Here is a 17,219-nt window from a genome sequence, read left to right on the forward strand (position 1 = left end):
TGAACAGTCTTTATCCCAGCCTCCTCCATACGACACCCAGGGTCGTCGGCCTGTTGGGTAGCTTTGGAGAGAGGCAGGGTCCAGTTCTTTAAGGATCAATGTATGGCTCATGCAATTGGATCCTCCCCCTTCCCAGCCTTTGGTCATTTTCCTCGCCTTAAATAAGATTTCCCCTCAGTGCTCTGGTGCTTCAGGAGTGACTGCCTGTGAATGGTTTGCTCAAAATGGGTTGTCGCTGTCTGGTTTCAGCTTAATTCAGAGCAGCAGATATTCATGGAGCACCTTCTATGATTCTCAGATCCGTCTCACTAGCAAGCTGAAAAATGACAGATTCTCAGGTTTCAGCCTGGTTCCACTAACCAAGCTTGCTTATAGCAGACTCCAGTGTTCTAGTTTTCGAAGCCTCCCGTGCCAGGCGCCATGCAAAGCATGTTCCTGCGTCGCCTCTATATCCCCCGCAGCCGCGTGAGGCAGGTGCCAATGCGACGAGGAAGAGATTGAAGTAAACAATCTAACCAAGCCCACTACCCAGAAATAACCACTGTCCACAGGGTTCCTGGCATCTCTCCATGGCACATATATGGAAAGGAGCTAGGCAGAAAGAAATACATTTGTAAAAATGGGTTTATATAGACGCTTTCTCTGTAAGAATTTACTTTTCCTTGAGTGTATCAGAAGAATAGACATTTAAATGACACTCAAGAAAATGATGAATACATCCTGGCTCTATATCTTGGATATAATGTCCACAGGTCACATCTTCCCCCTTCAGTATGTTGTAGACTTTGGTCCATTGCCCTCTGGTACTGAGTTTGACTGTGGAAAAGTCTGAGGCCTGCTTCTTTTTCTCTCTTATGAATGATTTGCTTTCTCTGGCTGATTGCCCTAAGAGTCATTTATCCTGGAAATCCCTGCTTCCCTCCCTCCCTTCCCTCTCCTCTCCTCTCCTCTCCTCTCCTCTTTCTGATTTCTGACAAGGTCTCACTCACTCTGTTGCCCAGGCTTGAGTGCAGTGGCACAGTCATAGCTCACTGCAGCCTCAACCTCTTGAGCAATTCCAGCACTTTAGGCTTAAGTGATCCTCTGGCCTCAGCCTCCCAAGTAACTGGGGCCACAGGCACACACCATCATGCCTGGCTAACTTTAAAAAAAATTGTAGAGACAGGGTCTCACTATGTTGCCAGGCTGATCTCAAACTCCTGGGCTCAAGTGATCCTCCTGTCTATACACAGTCCCAAAGAGCTGGGATTACAGGCGTATGCCACTGCGCCCAGCCCGTCCCTGAATGTCAGTGGCATAACTGGTATATGTCTCAGTGTTGTACCTTCTGCATCTGTTTTTCAGATCATAGTATATTTTCAATCTGCAAACTCAATTCTCTCTTTATTCCAAGAATGTTTAGTGACATAGATCTTTGAACACAGCTTTCATTTTCCAGACTGTTAACTTCAGGGAAGCAGATTGTCCTTATGTTGGATGGTCGTTGTCTTTCCTCTCTATGAAATTCTCTCTCTGCGCTTCATTCTCTTTGTCTTTTTCCTCTGTATTCACGGTGATCATCTTAGATCTTTTATCTATACCTGTAATTTGATTTTTGCCAAGGTCTATCCTATTCTTAGCTGTTTCTAATTTATTTACTGGATCTCTAATGTTGTTTCTTTAGGTCTACAATATTATTTTCCATCTTATTTTGTTGGTTTATGATCTGCCATTCAACTCTTGTTTTACTGAGTTCACGTTCTTATAGAGAGATTCTGTAAAGTAATTTTGTATCTGAAGTGACATTTTATTCCACAGTGGGATTTCTGCCTTGTGTGCATTATGTTCCTCTCCTTCCTTCACTATCCACTCCTGGAGAGTTTGCATACTTCCATGAAATTTGGAAAGACTGAGTGTTTTGTATTCCATTTTACTTCTATTGACTTTTTATTTATTATCAAATTTTTTGGTGCTTGTTCTAGGGTGATATGGTTTGGATATTTGTCTCTTCCAAATCTCATGTTGAAATGTGATCCCCAGGCCAGGCATGGTGGCTCACGCCTGAAATCCCAGCACTTGGGAGGCTGAGGCAGGAGGATCACTTGAGGCCAGGAGTCCAAGGACCAGCTTAGGCAACATTAGTGAGACCCTGTCTCTATTTAAAAAAGGAAAGAAATGTGATCCCCAGTGTTGGAGGTTGGACCCAGTGGGAGGTATTTGTGTCATTGGGGTAGATTCCTCATGAATAGCTTAGTGCCCTCCCCATGGTGATGAGTGAGTTCTTGCTCTGTTAGTTCACACAGGAACTGGTATTTAAAGGAGACAGGCACCTCCCCCTCTGCCTTGCTCCCTCTCTCGCCGCGTGATGTGCTTGCTCCCTGTTCACCTTCCACCACCAGTGAAAAACTTCTTGAAAGAAAACTTAGGCAATACCATTCAGGACATAGGCATGGGCAAAGACTTCATGACTAAAACACCAAATGCAATTGCAACAACAGCCAAAATTGACAAATGGAATCTAATTAAACTAAAGAGCTTCTGCACAGCAAAAGAAACTATCATCAGAGTGAATAGGCAACCTACAGAATGGGAGAACAATTTTGCAATCTATCCATCTGACAAAGGCCTAATATCCAGAATCTACAAGGAACTTAAACAAATTTACAAAAAAAAAAAAAAAAAAAAAACAACCCCATCAAAAAGTGGGTGAAGGATATGAACAGACATTTCTCAAAAGAAGACATTTATGCAGCCAACAAACATATGAAAAAAGCTCAACATCTCTGGTCATTAGAGAAATGCAAATCAAAACCACATTGAGATACCATCTCATGCCAGTTAGAATGGCAATCATTAAAAAGTCAGGAAACAATAGATGCTGGAGAGGATGTGGAGAAATAGGAACACTTTTCCCTGTTGGTGGGAGTGTAAATTAGTTCAGCTATTGTGGAAGACAGTGTGGCAATTTCTCAAGGATCTAGAACCAGAAATACCATTTGACTCAGCAATCCCATTAATGGGTATATACCCAAAGGATTATAAATCATTATACTATAAAGACACATGCACACATATGTTCATTGCAGCACTATTTGCAATAGCAAAGACTTGAAACTAATCTAAATGCCCATCAATGATAGACTGGATAAAGAAAATGTGGCACATATACACCATGGAGTACTATGCAGCCATAAAAAAGAATGAATTCATGTCTTTTGCAGGGACATGGATGAAGTTGGAAACCATGATTCTCAGCAAACTAACACAGGAACAGAAAACCAAACACCACATGTTCTCATTCATAGTGGGAGTTGAACAATGAGAATACATGGACATAGGGAGGGGAACATCATACACTAGGGCCTGTCATGGGGTGGGGGGCAAGGGGAGGGATAGCATTAGGAGAAATACCTAATGCGTATGGGGCTTAAAACCTAGATGATGGGTTGATGGGTGCACCAAACCACCTGGCACATGTATACCTATGTAACAAACCTGCGTGTTATGCACATGTATCCCAGAACTTAAAGTATAATTTAAAAAGAAAAAAAAAAAAACTTCTTGAAGCCGAGCAGATGCTGGTGCCATGCCTGTACAGTCTGCAGAACCATAAGCCAAATGAGCCTCTTTTCTTTATAAATTATCTAGTCTCAGGTATTCCTTGATAGCAATGCAAAGCAGACTAATAAGGTTTATAATATACATCTTTGATTAATCAGAACCTACCTCTAAGTACTATTATAGTGATTCATGTGCAGTTTATGGACCTTACAACAGTGTTTTCCCAATTCTTCTCTCCTATCCTTTGTTATATTGCTGCCCTACGTTGTACTTTTACATACACCATAAACACGTAATACATTGCTACAGCTCCTGTTGTTCCACTGAGATTTCCTGTCTGTTCACTCAGAATAAATATGTTTTCTTTTACATTCTCAAACACTGTTATTTTACAGTTTTAAGAACTTTTAAATGCTTAATTTTTTTTTCTTTTTGGGACAGGGTCTTGCTGTGTTGCCCAGGCTGGAGTGCAGTGTTACAATCATAGCTCATTGCAACCTCAAACCCCTGGGCTCAAGTAATCTTCCCACCTCAGCCTCATGAGCAGCTAGGACCACAGGCATGCCACTATGCCTGGCTAACTTTTAAAATTATTTTTTGTAGAGATGGCATCTCACTATCATGCCCAGGCTAGTCTCAAACTCCTAGCATCAAGTGATCCTCCTGCCTCACTCAGCCTCCCCAAATGCTGGGATTACAGGCATGAGCCACTGCACTTGGCTGCTTTAAACTTTTTAATCTGCTAATTCCAACATCTAGCTTATCTCAGGGTTTGGGTTTTAAAACTTTTTTTTCAACATTATACCATAAGAAGTAAGGGGTTTGTCTTTATTGATGACCTTTTTTCTTGAATGTGAATCACAGTTTCCTGAGGTTTTTTTTCTGTCTCATAATTTTGAAATTTATTCTGGATATAGTAAATTTCTATAATTTTACATTATAGAAACTATGGATTCTATTATGTTCTGAAGATTTGTTTGTTTTAGCAGCCAGTTTACTTGACTGTATTCAAACTCTAAACTTTGTCCTCCTGGAGGTGGGAAATCTTTGTTTTATTATTTTCCCCCTAGAGGGGCAGCTTGGTGTCTTCTCTGCACATCTGTAGTTCAGGAGTTGGCCAGAGATTTGGGCAAAGTTTACTCACAGATATTGGAGACCCCCCTTTATGCCTCTCTTCTTTTTAGGTTTTCCCTCTGTGCGTTCTGGCCACCGTGGGAGGCCTGAACTCCGTTTTCCAATTCCTAAAACTGGTAAGAGCCTGCATTTATATCCAAATTCTAGCCACTTAGCATGATTCCAGCTGGGGCCTGCCCTCAGGCAAAAAGCCAAATCACAAGAAACTCACTGAGTAAGATTTCATTTTTCCAAGTGCCAGCTTCAGTTTATATCTGCTTTCAGTTGCTCCCCAGGGCCTCCAGATAGTGTTCTGTTTATGTTTTGCCCAGAGTTTTAAATGTTATCTGCTGGGAGGGTTGTATGAGCTAATCCACTAAAATTGGAAGCAAAACTTTCTGTCTACTCATAGTCAGTTTCTTTTTGCTTCAATTTATGCTGGCTTTTTTTTTCTTGTTGAATTTTTACATTTTTTCATTTGCTTATTTCTTTAGATATTATAAGAAGGTAAGTTCTAGAATGCAATTTCGGTTTTGCTATGGACATCTCTTTTTGTTTTTGCATTTTATCAATAATTGGCAGCAGATTTTAAATAATGTGTTATTTTATGTATTCCCAACACATAAATGAAAGGCATCTTTGATTTGATCCAATGTAAGCTATATATCCAGTCATTCTGTATATTCCTGTTTCTGCAGCATTAGCTTACATTCTCATTGCTGCCTCCTAACTGGTACCACAGTCTAAAGCCTATTGGCCCATCCCAGTTGTCTTCTATCCTCTATTCATTGTAAAATAAAATCTTAGTTCCATCCTGTTTTTCCCATTGAATACTTATCCTATAACTTTTATCATTGAAATTCAAATCTTCCAGTTAGGAGGCAAAACCATTTTGTGGATGTTCCAAATTAAAGATGTGGTAGTTTGGGGTTATGGGGCATATAATATTAAGTCTGTACCTTGAGGCTGTCAAGACAGAGGCCTGTTTATTGGTGTGTAGTAGGAAAGGCTGAATTGCTGACACTAGCTGCTCGTCTTCCCCGCTGCCATCCTACCAGTTCAAAACCTTTAGCCCCAGTGTGTCAATCTCATGGTGTCAGCATATTCTTTCTGGGTTGGTGTAGTGGTTTGAACGTTAGCCCCCTCCAAAACTCATGTTGAAACTTAATCCCCACTGTAACAGTATTAAGAGGTGGGGTCTTTAAGAGGTGATCGAGTCATGAGGGCTCTGTCCCCGTGAATGGATTAATGGGTTATCATAACAGTGAGTCTGTTATAAAAGTCAGTTTGGGCCAGGCGCAGTGGCTCACCCCTGTAATCCCAGCACTTTGGGAGGCCAAGGCGGGTAGATCTCTGGGAGTTCAAGACCAGCCTGACCAACATGGAGAAACCCCGTTTCTACTAAAAATACAAAATTAGCTGGGCGTGGTGGCCCATGCCTGTAATCCCAGCTATGCAGGAGGCTGAGGCAGGAGAATCACTTGAACCCAGTAGACGGAGGTTGTGGTGAGCCGAGATCGCACCATTGCACTCCAGCTTGGGCAACAAGAGTGAAACTCTGTCTCAAAAAAACAAACAAAAAAATCCAGGTGCGGTGGCTCACGCCTGTAATCCCAGCACTTTGGGAGGCTGAGACGGGTGGATCACGAGGTCAGGAGATCGAAACCATCCTGGCTAACACGGTGAAACCCCGTCTCTACTAAAAGTACAAAAAAATTAGCTGGGCGTGGTGGTGGGCACCTGTAGTCCTGGCTACTTGGGAGGCTGAGGCAGGAGAATGGCGTGAACCCGGGAGGCGGGGCTTGCAGTAAACTGAGATCGCGCCACTGCACTCCAGCCTGGGTGACAGAGCAAGACTGTGTCTCAAAAAAGAAAAAAAAAAAGCCAGTTTGGCTCTCAACGTGCCTTTCTCTTGCCCTGTGATGCTTTCTTCCATGTTACAACACAGCATGAGGACCTCAGAAGCCAGCCAGGTGTGGTCCATTGACCTTGGACTTTCCAACTTCCAGAACTGTAAGAAATAGATTTGCTTTCTTTGTAAATTACTTAGTCTCAGGTATGTAGTAATAGCAACATAAAAAGGACTAAGATAGAAAATTGATACAGAGAAGTGGGGTTGTTGCCATACAGATAACTGGAAATGTGGAAGCAACTTTGGAACTAGGTAATTGGCAAAGGCTGGAAGTATTTGGAGGAACAGGCTAGAAAAAGCCTAGATTACCTTGAGCAAAGCATTATGGGTGATTCTGGTGAGGCTTAGAAGAAGTGAAGACAAGAGAAAGTCTAGAGCTTTTAAGAGATTACTTAAGTGGTTGTGACCAGAATGTTGATAGAAATATGATGGTAGGCAGGGCACAGTGGCTCATGCCTGTAATCCTAGCACTTTGGGAGGCCAAGGCAGGCAGATCATTTGAGGTCAGGAGTTCGACCTGGCCAATATGGTGAAACCCCGTCTCTACTAAAAATACAAAAAGAATTAGCCATGCGTGGTGGCATGTGCCTGTAATCCCAGCTACTTGGGAAGCTGAGGCAGGAGAATCACTTGAACCGAGGAGGCAGAGGTTGCAGTGAGCCAAGATCGTGTTACTGCATTCCAGCCTGGGAGACAGAGCGAGACTCCCTCTCAAAAAAAAAAAAAAGGAAAAAAAAAAAAGAAATATGGACAGTAAAGACCATTCTGACAAGGTCTGAGATGGAAATGAGGGACAAAGTACTGGAAACTAAAGTAAAGGCCATCCTTGTTATACAGTTGCAAACTTGACTGTATTGGTGCTGTGACAGGCTGAGCTTGAGAGTGCTGAACTAGGATATCTGGTGAAAGAAATTTCTAAGCAGCAAAGTGTTCAAGGTGCTGCTGCATGGTTACTTTTGGCCACTTGCAGTGAGATTTGGAAGCAAAGGGATGACAAAGATAAAACTTACAATCCTGAAGGAAGTGCAGCCTGGCCACATGCAGGATGAAAAAGCATGTTGATGAGAACAGAATAAGGATGTGGCTGAGTGACTCATTGTTAAACAGATGAGCATAAATAGAAAGGACCCTCCCATCACAGACCCAAAGCTGTAGGAAGGCAGAATGTTTCTTGACAATTACCCTAAAAAGCCTACTCGATGGGCTTGCTGCCCAGGGCCACCTCTGAACTCTGCCCCCGACATTCTGGTGCAGGGCTCCTTGGCCCCAGCTGTGGGTTAGGTGCTTCTCTGAAAAGTACAAGCTGTAAAGCTTGGTGGCAGCACACTGTGGCTCAAGTGGGCCCAGATATGGCTTATGCCACAGCTCTGGAAGGTGCAAGCGGTAAGCCTTGACACTATCTATGAGGCGCTAATCCTGCAGGTGTGCCGAATGTAAGAGCTGTAGCAGCATAGTGGGCTCCACCTTTCGGATAGATCTTAGAGGATGTACCAGAAAGGCTGAGGACACAGGTGGACGGTTGTTGCAGGAGTGAAGTCACTGCTGAGAGCCCCTACGAGGGCAATGCTGAGTGGAGATGGGGGGTCAGAGCTAGAGCAAGCCTCAAGACTCCAGAACTCTGTAGCCACTAGCAGCATGCAATGTCCATGTGGAAAAGCTGTAGACAACAGTGTGCAGCTCCAACCCATTAGAGTGCAGTCATAGGCTAAGCTTAGCAACGCCACAGGGCAGGGTTGCCCATCGCCTTTGGGGACTGTTCCTGTTCTTTTTCTCCACCATGTTTTGACACAGCACAAGGCCCTTATCAGAAGTCACCACATGTGGCTGTCCAATCTTGAACTGGAACCATGAGCTAAATAAACCTCTTTCCTTGTAAGAGAGATTCTGTAAGAGATATTCCTTGTATCAGATATTCTGTTACCGCAACGCAAAATGGGCTAAGACAGTTGGATTGTGATGGAAATAGTTTTATTTGAACCAGGGATTGGCTACTTTGAATTCCCCCCTTACTAACTTGTTTAGAAAAAGCCAAAAAGCCAATGAATCCAGACAGGCCCCAGGGTATCAACCAAACAAAGAAAATACAGGCATATCTGTGTGTGTGCTGACTGCTCCACCAACTGGCCATTCCCCAGCTCTCTCATTCCCTTCAGGTCTCCCTATTCCCTGCTACTCAACAGTATTAAAAGTATGCCAATTAACAGCCCTACAATTGTCTGTAAGTGTTCGAGTGACAGGAACTCAGTTTAAGTCAAAAGCTGGAAATGACTAAGCTTGGTAAGGAAGGAATGACGAAAGCCAAGATAGGTCAAAAGCTAGGCTTCTTGTGCCAAACAATCAGCCAAGTTGTAGATGCAAATAAAAAGTTCTTGAAGGAAATTTAAAGTGCTACTCCAGTGAACATGCGACTATTAAGAAAGTGAAACAGCCTTATTGCTGATATGGAGAAGGTTTGAGTGGTCTGTATTGAAGACCAAAGCAGCCACAACATTCCCTTACACCAATGCCTAATCTGGAGCAAGGCCCTAGCTCTCTTTAATTCTATGAAGGCTGAGAGAGATGAGGAAGCTGTAGAAGAAAAGTTGGAATCTAACAGAGGTTGGTTCATGAGGTTGAAGGAAAGAAGCCATCTCCATAACATAAAAGTCCAAGATGAAGCAGCAAGTGCTGATGGAGAAGCTGCAGCAAGTTATCCAGAAGACTTAGTTGAGATCACTGATGAAGGTGGTGGCTGTGCTAAACAGCAGATTTTAAACAAAATAGCTTTATATTGGAAGAAGATGCTAGTTAGGACTTTCTTGAGCTAGAGAGTAGTCAATGCCTGGCTTCAAAGCCTCAAAGAACAGGATGACCCTCTTGGGAGGGGCTAATGCAGCTAATGACTTTAGGTTGAAGCCAATGCTCATTTACCCTTCTGAAAATTCTAGGGCTGTTAGGAATGATGCTAATTTTACTCTGCCTGTGCTCTGTAAATGGAACAGCAAAGCCTAGATGGCAGCACATCTGCTTACTGCATGATTTACTGAATATTTTAAGCTCACTGTTGAGACCTACTGCTCAAAAAAGATTCCTTTCAAAGTATTACTGTTCATTAATAATGCACCTTGTCACCCAAGAGATCCAATGGAGATGTACAAGGAGATTAATGTTGTTTACATGCCTGCTAACACAATATCCATTCTGCAGCCCATGGATCAAGGAGTAGTTTCAACTTTCAAGTCCTATTATTTAAGAAATGCATTTTGTAAGTCTACAGCTGTTATAAATAGTGATTCCTCTGATGAATCTAAGAAGAATATTGAAAACCTTTTGGAAGGGGTTCACCATTTTAGATGCCATTAGAACATTTCTGATTCATAGGATGAGGTCAAAATATCAACATGAATAGGAATTTGGACGAAGTTTATTCCAACTCTAATGGATGACTTTAAGGGGTTCAGGACCTCAGTGGAGGAAGTAACTGCATATGTAGTGGAAATAGCAAGAGAACTAGAATTAAAAGTGGAGCCTGAAGATGTGACTATATTGCTGTAATCTTTTGATCAAACTTTAAGGGACGAGTTGTTTCTTATGGATGAGCAAAATAAGTGGTTTCTTGAGATGAAATCAACTCCTGGTAAAGATGCCGTGAACATTGTTAAAATGACAACAAAAGGTTTAGAATATTAGATGATCTTAGTTGATAAAGCAGCAGCAGAGTTTGAGAGGATTGACTCCAGTTTTGAAAGAAATTCTATTGTGACTGAAATGCTATCAAACAGCATCACTTGCTACAGAGAAACCTTTCATGAAAGAAAGAGTCTATTGATGTGGCAAACTTTACTGTTCTCTTATTTTTTTTAAACGTCCAGTGGCTCATGCCTATAATCCCAGTACTTTGGAAGGGTGAGGTGGGAGGATTGCTTGAGGTCAGGAGTTTGAGACCAGCCTGGGCAACATAGCAAGACCCTGTATCCACAAAAAATAACAACAAAAAAAAATTAGTTGGGCATGGTGGTTCATGCCTGCAGTCCCAGCTACTTAGGAGGCAGAGGCAGGAAGATCACTTGAGCCCAAGGGTTTGAGGCTGCAGTGAGCTGTGATGGCACCACTGCACTCCAGCCTGGGTAACAGAGCAAGAGCCTGTCTCTAAAAACAAACAAACAGCCTGGGTAACAGAGCAAGAGCCTGTCTCTAAAAACAAACAAACAAAAAATCTCAAAAAACTGCCACAGCCACCCCATCTTCAACCATCACCCTGATCAGTCAGCAGCCATTAACATCAAGACAAGACCCTCTACCAAGAAAAAGATTATGACTCACTGAAGGCTCAGATGATGATCAGCATTTTTTCACCATATTTTAAAATTAAGGCATGTACATTGTTTTTTTCAGACATAAGATATTACACTTAATAGATAGTATAGTATCATGTAAACATAACTTTTATCTGCATTGGGAAGCCAGAACATTCACATTATTTTTTTGTTTTATTCACTTGACCATGGTGCTCTAGAACAGAACTCACAGTATCTCCAAAGGTTGCCTGTGGTGCTGTCCAGAGCAGTGCAACGGTCATTTCTAGGTTTTGATTTATCTTCTAATTCCTTCTTAAGTCATGAAGAAGTTGATCCTTCTATCTCACTGACCCAGCTTCCTTAATCATATTTGTTCAGTTGCTTCTCTCTCTCTTACGTTTATCTTTCCAGTCATTTTGGTTATTTGAATCATATTTTCTAGTAGATTCCTCAGCAAATCACCATGGAAACGATATTCTTTGATTTCTTACATAATCGTGTTTGTCTGTGGCCTTAATACTTGAAAAATCCAGGCCAAGTGCAGTGGATCATACCTGTAATCCCAGCATTGTGGGAGGCCAAAGTGGCCAGATGGCTCGAGCCCAGGAGTTTGAAACCTGCCTGGGCAACATGGCGAAACCCCGTCTCTACTGAAAATACAAAAATTAGCCAGGCGTGGTGGTGCATGCCTGTAACTCACGAGGCTGAGGCAGGAGAATCTCTTGAACCCAGGAGGTGGAGGTTGCCGTGAGCCCAGATCATGCCACTTCACTCCAGCCTGGGAGACAGAACAAGACTCTGTCTCAAAAAAAAAAAAAATTATTTTTCTGGATGTAAGATCCTTACCTCAAATTGTCTTTCCTTAAGTATCTTAGAAATCCTTATCCATTATCTGATGATATAAACTTTTGTGGAGGAAGAGTTTGATGACAATCGGATTTTGTTTTCCTTATTCATAATTTGATCTTTTTGTCTGGATGCCCTGATAATTAAAAAAAATGTAAAACCCAATACATTTTGCTAGACTATGTCATGATATTAGGTACTTATGGTTGATTGATTCCCTGAGTACATTGTGTACTATTTAGGTTTTCATCTGAGTCTCTTTTTTAAAAAAAATTCAACTTTTAGATACAGGGGTACGTGTACAGGCTTCTTACACAGGTATATTACACCCAAGTAGTGAGCATAGCACCCAATAGGTAGTTTTTCAATCCACATCCTCTGCATTTCTCCTCCTCCAGTAGGCCCTGCTGTCTGTTATTCCCATGCTTATATCCATGTGTATTCAATGTTTACCTCCCACTTATAAGTGAGAACACGCAGTGTTTAGTTTTCTGTTCATGTGTTAGTTCGCTTAGAATTGTGGCCTTCAACTCCATGCATGTTGCTGCAAAGGACATGGTTTTATTCTTTTTTATGGCTGTGTAGTATTCTGTGGTATATCCATATTACATTTTCTTTATCCAATCCACCACTGATGGGCGCCTATGTTGATTCCATGTCTTTGCTCTGGTGAATGAACAATGAACATATGAGTGCATGTGTCTTGTTGGCATAATAATCTATCTTCCACTAGATATATATGCCCAGTAATTGGATTGCTGGGTTGAATAGTAGCTTTGTTTTAAATTCTTTGAGAAATCTCCAAACTGCTTTCCACAGTAGCTGAACTGATTTACATTCCCACCAACAATGCCTAAGTGTTCCCTTTTCTCTGCAGCCTTGCCAGCATCTGTTGTTTTTTGACTTTTTTTTTTTTTTTTTTTTTGAGACAGAGTCTCGTCAGACTGGAGTGCAGTGGCGTGATCCCGGCTCACTGCAACCTCTGCCTTCCGGGTTCAAGTGATTCTCCTGCCTTATCCTCCCAAGTAGCTGGGACTATAGGTGCACGCCACCATGCCTAGCTAATTTTAGTTTAGTTTTTTTTTTTTTTAAGTAGAGATGGGGTTTCACCATGTTGACCAGGATGGTCTCAATCTCTTGACCTCATGATCTGCCCACCTCGGCCTCCCAAAGTGCTGGGATTACAGGCGTGAGCCACCACGCCCCACCTTTTTGACTTTTTAATAATAGCCAATCTGATTGGTGTAAGATGGTATCTCATTGTGGCTTCAATTTGCATTTCTCTGATGATTAGTGATTATAAGCATTTTTTCATATGTTTGTTTGCCATGTGCATGTCTTCTTCTTTTGAGAAGTGTCTGTTCATGTCCTCTGCCCATTTTTCAATGGGGCTATTTGTTTTCTGCTTGTTGATATTGTGTTTAAATTCCTTATAGATTTTAGATATTAGGACTTTGTCAGATGCATACTTTTCAAATATTTTCTCCCATTCTGTAGGTTGTCTGTTTATTGATAAGTTTCTTTTGCTGTGCAGAAAAGTTCTTTAGTTTAAGAAGGTCCTGCTTATCAATTTTTATTTTTGTTGCAATTGCTTTTGGGGACTTAGCCAAAAATTCTTTGCCTGGGTTGATGTTGAGAAGGGTATTTCCCAGTTTTTCTTCTAGATTTTTATAGTTTGAGGTCTTCCATTTAATTCTTTCATCCATCTTGAGTTAATCTTTATGTATGGTGAAAGGTAAGGGTCCAGATTCATTCTTCTGCATCTGGATAGCCTGTTATCCCAGTACTATTTATTTAATAGGGAGAACTTTCTCCATTGCTTATTTTTGTCTGCCTTGTCAAAGATCAGATGTTTTAAGTGGGTGACTTTATTTCTGAATTTCCTATTCTGTTCCGTTTGCCTATGTGCCTATTTTTGTACCAGTATCATGCTGTTTTGGTTTCTATAGTCTTATAGTGTAGTTTGAAGTTGGGTAGAGTGATGCCTTCGGCTTTGTTCTTTTTGCTTAGGATTGCTTTGGCTATTTGAGCTTTGGGTTTTGTTTTGTTTTGTTTTGTTTTGTTTGTTGTTCCATATGAATTTTAGGATAGCTTTTTCTAATTCTTGAAGAGTGACGTTGGGAGCTAGATTGGAATTGCATGGAATCTGTTAATTGCTTTGGGCAGTATGGCCATTTTAATGATACTGATTCTTTCAATCCATAAGCATAGAATATTTTTCCACTTATTTGTGTCATCCCTAATGTCTTTCAGCAGTGTTTTGTACTTCTCCTTGTAGAGATCTTTCACCTCTTTGGTTAGCTGTATTCTCAGGTATTTTATTTTCTTTGTGGCTATTGTACATGGGATTGTATTCTTGATTTGACTCTCAGTCTGGACATTATTGATGTATAGAAATGCGACTGATTTTTGTACATTGATTTTGTGTACTTTTACCTTGCTAAAATGATTTATCAGTTCTAGTAGACTTTTGGCAGAGTCTTTAGGGTTTTCCAGATATAGAATCATATTGTCAGCAAAGAGAGATAGTTTGACTTCTTTTTATCCTATGTAGGTGCCTTTTCTTTCTTTCTCTTGCCTGATTCCTCTGGCTAGGACTTCCTCTTTAATTTCCTGAATTGTGATTTTTAGTATTTTTTCCATTCCATTGTTTGGTTTTCTTCTCAGTGATTCATATCATGTGTATTGGATCTTTTGGATCCCCCATCCAAAAGATAGGATCTTTTTCCCCCCCTCTCTTCTCTTCTATGCCATAACTTCCTCACAAGTCCTTCTTCCTCCCTTTTTTCTTACTTTCTTCCTCCCTCCCTTCCTCTCTCTTTTCCTCCCTCTCTCCCTTCTTTGTTTCCTTCCATGATATAACTCTTATTTCACCTTCTATTACTATTGTGTTTATTTGCTCTTGTGTTTCTTTTAGTTTAGTCTTCATTTCTTACTTTATTTTATTTTTAGAGACAAGGTCTTGCTCTGTCACCCAGGCTGGAGTGCAATGGTATGATCATAGCTCACTGCAGCTTTGAACTCCTGGGCTCAAGCAGTTCTCCTGCCTCAGCCTCCCTAGTAGCTTGGACCACAGGTACATGCTACTGTGCCTGGCTAATTTTTTTAAAAATCTTTTGTAGAGACAGGTTCTGCTTTGTTGCCCATGCTGGTCTTGAACTCCTGGCTTCCTGCCTCGGTCTCTCAAAGTGCTGGGATTACATGTGTAAGCCACTGTGCCTAGCTTAGTCTCCTTTCCTTTCCTTTTTCCTTTCCTTTCCTTCATCCCAGCCTAATCTTCATTTCTGAAATGATTTTTTTTGGCTTTATTGAGATATAATTGACGAGTTAACATTGTATATATTTAAGATATACAATGTGATGATTTGATGTTCATATGCGTTGTGAAATGTTTATTATAATAAATTAGTTAACACCTCCATCACCTCACATGGATACCTTTTTTTGTGTGTGGTGAGAACACTTAACATCTATTCTCTTAGCAAATTTCATGGTGACTATTAGTTAATAATACAACGTTTTATACCTGACATGTTTTTTGTAATATGCTCCTGATTTCTGTCATCTAAGTTCTGAGTTTTGTGACTCTGATTGATACTGCTCCATGACTCCTATCATTGAAACAGTATTATGAATCAATATGTAGCTAATACATACTGAATATCTACCAAGTGCCAGGCATGTACCTCTATCAGCTCATCTAATCCAGGTAGCAATTCCATGACAAAGGTACTGTTTTCTATCTCTTCTTGCAAATAAGGAAACAAAAGCACACCACTGCATAGCTAGTAAGTGGCAGAGCCAGTCAGCAAATTTTTTGGGGGAAAATATGTTATATAAGAACAAATTACCAAGAGCTGGTTAGAGGTTTGATGCTGTTTTCACCTCTATAAGAGAGTCGCTAGTTCATATATTTGCAGAAACCTTTTATCTCTGGCTTTTCTAAATATGGAACAATGTACTCTATTAATTTTGCGAACTTCTGTTTTGGTTCCATTTGTGTTCTCAATAAGCCACCACTATCTTGCTTGTGAAAAGCACCATCTATTTGGGCACGTGAAGAAAGATGCTGGGGAGCAGATTTCCTTTCGCCTGCAGTGAACGTAAACCACACTGTAAGCTTTGGATTGCTTCTCTACCCAGTTTCACATCAGGTAGCATCATCCTTCAGAGGAAATTTTGAGAAAATCAGAAGGTTGCAGGAATTATCAAGCTGCCTTGGAGAATGAAAGCTGGTAGAATTGTGGTGAGAGAGGCGTCACTGAATACACCGTACTGAGTGCTGTCACTCAGTGCTGTCAGCCTGTGAGAGCAGCCACAGGGCATGTGCACAGACCTGCGGGCCGGGAGCTCCCCAGGGCAGGCCTCATACCCTAACCCCTTCTCCACCCTTCTGATCCAGACATGTTGTTTAAACAGAGCCCCAGTGGGCTTCCTGAGATGTGCCATGAGAACACCAGTGTTACAGGTGGACTGAGAACAGGATGTGTCCAAGAGGGGCTGGAGGCCTCTGTGTGCTGGACCACTTCAGGTCCCGCTTCTGTGACACGGCTTCCTCATCTTTCAGCGAGGGCCCTCGCAGCTCGAATGTCCTGAGACCCCAGGTTTCAAATGCCCAAGCCCACTGTGGCTGTAGAATTCCAGACCAAGACCAAATTTGTTGTTATTAAATTATTATTATTATTGCTATTATTTGAGATGGAGCCTCTCTCTGTCACCAGGCTAGAGTGCAGTGGCATGATCTCAGCTCACTGCAACCTCCGCCTTCCAGGTTCAAGCAGTCCTCCTGACTCAGCCTCCCGAGTAGCTGGGACTATAGGAGTGTGCCGCTATGCCCAGCTCATTTTTGTGTTTTCAGTAGAAATGGGGTTTCACCATGTTGGCCAGGTTGGTCTCAAACTCCTGACCTCAGGTGATCTGCCGGGCTTGGCCTCCCAAAGTGCTGAGATTACAGGCATTAGCCACTATGCCTGGCCATGACCAAGTTCTAAAGACCAGCTTTGTCTTTTATTGTATAGAGGGATCTTTTTTTTCTCTCCTTTCTCTTTTTTGGAGCTAGGAAATGGAATTCCAGATGACTGGCAGTTTGTTAACTGCAGCTGAATTAAGTGTGCTTAATTTGGCTGAAGCGTATTTGCAGACATTTTAGGAAATAAATCTGGGAAACCGTTTGTGATTCTTTGCAGTCAACTTTGAGAAAGAAAATGGCTATATTTTAGATTTATTTCATTCTCTTTTGTTATAAAAATAATACATGCTTGTTTCAAAAAAGCCAGAAAACAAAAACACTAAATAACAATCCCATATAATTCTACTACCTGAATCCTACCACTGTATTCTTTTTCACGTAGTATCCTCTCAGATTTTGTTTCTGATGCTTGGATGGATGGATGGATGGATGGATGGATGGATGGATGGATGGATGGATGGATGGATGGATGGATGGATGGATGGATAGAAAGATATACAACATAAGTGTTAAAATGAAATTATGCTAATTATTCCTTTAAAATCATGAGGCAATATATAGC

The 17,219-nt window shown here is 41.4% G+C and overlaps 1 protein-coding gene across 4 annotated transcripts in view; it reads left to right on the forward strand.

Annotated features, from left to right (window-relative positions):
* The window catches only part of EFCAB6 (EF-hand calcium binding domain 6), a 313,426-nt gene that overhangs the window by 85,781 nt on the left and 210,426 nt on the right, over positions 1–17,219 (forward strand). The window lies entirely within an intron of this gene.

Source organism: Theropithecus gelada, chromosome 10 (genome assembly GCF_003255815.1).
Source record: "Theropithecus gelada isolate Dixy chromosome 10, Tgel_1.0, whole genome shotgun sequence".
Classification (NCBI taxonomy): domain Eukaryota; kingdom Metazoa; phylum Chordata; class Mammalia; order Primates; family Cercopithecidae; genus Theropithecus; species Theropithecus gelada.